The 6,000-nt window shown below is 34.7% G+C and overlaps 1 protein-coding gene across 1 annotated transcript in view; it reads right to left on the reverse strand.

Moving 5' to 3' along the window:
* LOC143228326 (uncharacterized) overlaps positions 1 to 1,462 on the reverse strand; it is a 58,562-nt gene extending 57,100 nt beyond the window's left edge. The window contains exon 1 of the mRNA XM_076459596.1: positions 1,174 to 1,462. The gene's annotated coding sequence lies outside the window, so the exon portion shown is untranslated. The remainder of the gene's footprint in view (positions 1 to 1,173) is intronic.
* Between the last annotated feature and the right edge of the window lie 4,538 nt (positions 1,463 to 6,000).

The following is a 6,000-nucleotide window of genomic DNA, read 5'->3' on the forward strand; positions in this document are numbered from 1 at the left end:
TTATTAATAACTTTTCATAAAGAATTAAGCCTTTAAAAACTGTTTTATTTTTATGTGAAAACAATATACATTACAGTTTATGGTAAATTTGAATAAGCTTTCGAAATGAGATTCGATTCTTTTTTCGTTGTCATCGATATTACTTACAGTGCCTCGGTAGTAAAAAAATAATACTCATATCTGAAAAATATATTTTTAAATATATAACAATAACGTTTCATTTTATAACTATTTATCACTTTGTGTCTTTTTATATCAAAGTCTTGGGGTCAATGAACTAACAGTTGTTTCTAAAAGTAAGATGTAAATATGCACTTTAGCGAAAGTACGTCAACGAAAGATGACGCAGCGTAGTCCTGAAACCAAATTATTAAAGTGCATTACCTCCATAGGAACTTTTCGCTGTAAAAGTTACTTATACATTTGATAAAATTATTTCAAGCTACAGAATATAATGTTATATAACATAAAGTTCATAATAAATGTTCCCATTCTTCGATACTGAAATCCTAGTTATCAATTACTAACGAGTAAATGGAAAAAATATGCTTTGTATTACAAATATAACTCCCGTAATAATTCTATTTCATATAAAAAAGATACTTTATATATTAATGCAAACATTATAATAATTAGTTACTTAGGAGGTATTCTAACATTCTAATTCCCATTTATTACAGACCCCACACTAATATTTTTGCGGTTGACTTTTATTACAATACTATTACTACCACTCCTAACTACGTACTACTACTACTAGGCGATATACGATAGTATATTATTATAACTACAGAGTACTAGTGCTGGTAGTAACTGTGTTACGTTACTAAATACTTGTGAAATACATTTGTCAATAGTTAATTATCCAATAAAGGCAAATTTCGCCACATTTTTACTTAAAATATCTCTGTTTTAAGTACATCATTTTAATAACTTTTGAATATCTGATTTTTGCTTCTTAGTTTCAACTTGAATTTTCAAGTTCTACTTTATCCGTGCTAGCTTTTTCATACAATATCAGTTAACACTAACGGAACCGCAACTCCGCTTGTTATCTACTGTACTGATTGTTTACTATTTAAGAAATCTCTCACTAATTTAGAAAATTATAACATTACAAACACAGAAACCATCAAAATGTTTATTCTCTATCGTAAGATATGTTTTACTCACTCATTACTTTAGGAAAATGTCCCCCTGCCATGCATGTGTACGAGAAAACACAAGTGTCCAACCCTATTCACAACACGAGACGTTCGATAACAGCTTCATACACGTATCAATGTCCACATTAAAAGGTCTCAAGCTTATCGTCAACAAAATTTTATACTTAAAATACAAATATTGAAAGTGTACTAAAAGATAACATACTGTAAAAACCTTCTAACAAATAAAAGAACTAATAGTTCAGAATCTTCAACCTGCTACCTCCATTGCTGCAATATCTAGTAATATCGCGCGATTGTGACGTACTGTTACGTCAATCACCGCAACGTTTTAAACAGTTGTGGTACTAGATGGCAGCACAATCAACTCGCTTCAAGACAAGAATTGTTGTTTTAGCGCAAAGCCGCCAGAACGAACTATCTGCACCCTGTACGCGGGATTTTAGCTTCGTAAATCTGTAAAACTATCATTAACCATTCGGGAGACTTTTCAGCAAAGTATGTTTTTGTCTGTATAAAATGGTTACTTTTTAAATTAGTAAAGCAATGCATGAAAAATGTATTTTTAATTTTATGATTATAACATAATATTCTGAAACATAGAAGTAAAATTATGCTACATCAAATGATAGAGAACTCTATTTTTTCCCTTCCAGGCTGTGTAAAAGCTAAAAATGTGTGTGTATGTTGTATTAGCCACATCGGGATATCTGCTGAGCCCACCGAGGGGAATCGAACCTCTGATTTTAGCGTTGTAAATCCGTAGACATACCGCTGTATTAGCGGGAGGCAGCTAAAAATAAATAAATAAAAAATCCTTTACTCCTGTAATTAATCTTCTATCAGAATACTTCTTTTTACATGAATTAAAGCAGGAAAATCAACTCATCAGAGAAATGTGTAAATAATTGTCCGCAATTAGAAATAAACTGAATATTCAAGAATATGAGCTAAAATTTAAAATGAGACCATGTTGAGTTAAAAATTCAGTTGTATATATTCGGTACTAGCAGGCCTAACGGGAGATTGTAAAAGGTTTCAGATTATTTATTTATTTTTTTTTTATTTTTTACAAAAACGATCTGATCAAGTGGTAACAACTAGTTTAATAAGCAAAGTTTATTATCGCTATTTTTATTCTGATTAGCACGCGCAAATGGTTATAGCACATTTGAAAATATATATATATATTGAATTCAAATGAATTTACTCTTTAAAATAATTTAAGTGCTTCTGGTAAAAACTGTTTTCCCTAATATTTTACGTTACTAAATGAGTTCACTGTTTGCTTTACATTAAGAGATAACACAGGGGAAGAACCGACTAAACAGTAGGATGGAAGGACGAAATAACAAGTAATAAATAGATAAAACTGCAAAAATTAAATAAGATATAGGGTTTTTTGTTGTTTTTTTCATTTCACGCAAAGCTACACGAAGGCTATTTGCACTAGCCGTCCCTAATTTTGCAGTGTAAGACTAGAAGCAATGCAGCTAGTCATCACCACCCACCGCCAACTCTTGGGCTACTCTTTTACCAACGAATAGTGGGATTGATCGTGACTTTATAACGCCCCCAAGGCTGAAAGGACGAGCATGTTTGGTGGAACGAGGATTCGAACCCGCGACCCTCAGATTACGAGTCGAACGCCTTAACCCACCTGGTCATGGCGGGCCCTAAGATGTAAGGACAGCAATGCTAAAAGTACAGAAACAAGGTAGGGTTGAATACACAAACCATACAAAACTCACTACAGAGTAGCCAACTATTTCCAAGAATAACTTTTATCAGGAACTAAATGTTGAATTTCTGCTACTTGCATGAATTGATATTTAACTAAAAGGATTTAAGCTGAATAATGTTATACAGTCTTACAGTAGCTAATAACCATAAGCTGACTCAGTGCTTAGTGGCTATCATATAGGGATTTTTGTATGTTTTTGTGTATTCATCCTTACCTACTTTCTACACTTTTGGTATTGCCATCTCTACATCACACTTAATTTTTTGCAAATTTGTTTATTACTTATTCCTCTACCCCATTAACAATGAAATTGAAGTAGGTTGACACATGAACATTTGTTTTAATTTCATATTTCAATGGTAATGTGTATTTTCATATCACATCAGTTTTGCTAGTTTCTCTAATTTCGTAATACATTGAGGCTAGCGAAATTGAAACAGTTCCTTTAGGATGGTACCAGTACATGATAACGTTGGATCAAAGTTATGGGGATATTTACAGAATCCATGCGTTCCAATTTTCCCCAACTTACTCCATGTGCACCCAACTGTTTCCACCACATGCTCGGGTCATGTTGAAAAATGGTGAGGACATAATACAGATCCCAGGCCATGAAGTATGATATAACGCATACACACACAGCTGCAAGGCTCGGTCTTACTAAGCATTTGAAGAAAAGTAGACCATTATATAATGTATTGTTTTAATAATTAACAAACTAACATTTTTAAACTCTGACATCAATAACATATCCACAGATCTCTCAGTTTTATAAATACTTAACCTTCTTGACAACTTGAATATTAATTTATATTACCCTTTATTTTTCCTGAAATTATTTTGGCAGATATCAGGTGCAATGAAAAGTCACAAACGGTTGTTATATAAGAACAATTTGTGTTGTCATCTAGCAAACAGCAGTGAACTTGTTATTTAAAAAACATGGAAAAAGTATGTGCTTATTAACTGAACTGCTGTTAACCAGTACTTTCCCCTTTTATTATTTCTTCACAAAATACGTGTGGTAGAAGAACAAAATAATATTACTCTTTGTTTGTTTGTTTTGAATTTCGCACAAAGCTACTCGAGGACTATCTGTGCTAGCCGTCCCTAATTTAGCAGTGTAAGACTAGCGGGAAGGCAGCTAGTCATCACCACCCACCGCCAACTCTTGAGCTACTCTTTTACCAACGAATAGTATGATTGACCGTCACATTATAACGCCCCCACGGCTGAAAGGACGAGCATGTTTGGCGCGAAGGGGATGCAAACCCGCGACCCTCAGATTACGAGTCGCACGCCTTAACACGCTTGGCCATGCCGGGCCCGCAAAGTGTTTAGTGTGACTGGGATTCGAACTCGCAACCATCAGATCACGAGTCGATCGCCTTAACCACCTGGCCATACCGAACAATATTACTCTTATAAAAGCTAGGAAACACTCGATAAAGACAAATAGACTTTCAAATAACGCTATAAATCAACTTTAGCCTTTATTTGTAAGCATTGTAGAGTAATAGATTGAATGTGGCAGCTTTTTTTTTTCTTGGTCCATCATTACATACCAAGCACTAACATGATTAGTGATATAGAATTTTCATTAATAATAGGCCCAACATGGCCAAGTAGGTTAAGGCGTTCGACTCGTAATTTGAGGGTCGAGGGTACGAATCCCCGTCGCACCAAACATGCTCGCCCTTTCAGTCGTGGGGGCGTTATAATTTGACGGTCAATCCCATTATTCACTGGTAAAAGAGCAGCCCAAGAGTTGGCGGTGATGACTAGCTGCCTTCCCTCTAGTCTTACACTACTAAATTAGGAACGGCTAGCGCAGATAGTCCTCGTGTAGCTTTGCGCGAAGTTCCAAAAAACAAAAACAAACAATCATTAATAATATATGTTTTAGATTTATACATTTGTTCAGTGCACTTTGCTTCAAACTCGCAGGTTTACCTCACAATTATACATTTACAAATCCATCTCTTTAAAAAAAAGAGCTAAAACCAGTGTTTTACTTTGATACAAATAAATGTTTTTGAATAAAACAAAGACTGAGTTGTAGCTCTGCCATTTGACTGATGCAACTGGTCATACTACCCTGGAAAATAAATCTCAATACAAATAAAAATGGGGAGGGGTCAGTTTTATTTTTTCTTGGAAACGGGTTGTGTAAGAGTAGCCTTGAAAGATCATATGCACAGACATCAAGTCGGATATAATATGCTTTTAAAAAAGTAAGTTACTAGTTACTGAGCTCATCAAGGTACCCAGAGTGATTAAGTTTATTTTAAAAGGTGTTAAATACATGCAGCTCTAAAAGTCAGTGTTTTGTTTCTGTTTTAAGACACGTAGTGTGAATTTTAAAAATCATTTTCTCTCTGCTATATATATGTTTACAAATATGCTCTTGCCCTCATGGCACAGCGGCATGTCTGTAGACTAAAACAGCTAAAACCCGCGTTTCGATACTCGTGGTGAGTAGAACAGACTGTCCATTGTGTAGTTTTGTGCTTAATTTCAAAGAAACAAATAAGCTTCAATAATAACCTAATAGCCTTCTCACAAACAAAAAAACATTGTGTATTAGGTTTTCACATTATTACTTGTAGATAGAAACATAACCCACCAATTTGTTCATAAATAACAGCGTAGATTTAATACATAAATAAGTACATTCCTAATGGTGAAATTACGACAATTTAATAAAAGAAGTTGTAAAAGCTCATCTTGTCACTATTATTTTTATTACAGTTCACTCGGAGATCTTTACTGTTGGATTATACTATTGCCCTTTCTACCTGACATTCAGCAATTGAAAACACGCAAGTTTGTTTCTGTTTTTGAATTTCGCGCAAAGCTACACGAGTGCTATCCGCGTTAGCTGTCACTCATTTAGCAGTGTAAGAGTAGATAAAAGGCAGCTAGCTAGCCATCACCACCCATCGCCAACTCTTGGGCTACTCTTTTACCAACGTATAGTGGGATGGACTGTAACATCATAACTCCCCCACAGCTTAAAGAGCGAGCATGTTTGGTGTGACGGGGATGTGAACCCGCGACCTTCAATTCAGATTACGAGTCGACGGCCCT

The sequence above is a fragment of the Tachypleus tridentatus genome, chromosome 10, assembly GCF_004210375.1.
Source record: "Tachypleus tridentatus isolate NWPU-2018 chromosome 10, ASM421037v1, whole genome shotgun sequence".
Classification (NCBI taxonomy): domain Eukaryota; kingdom Metazoa; phylum Arthropoda; class Merostomata; order Xiphosura; family Limulidae; genus Tachypleus; species Tachypleus tridentatus.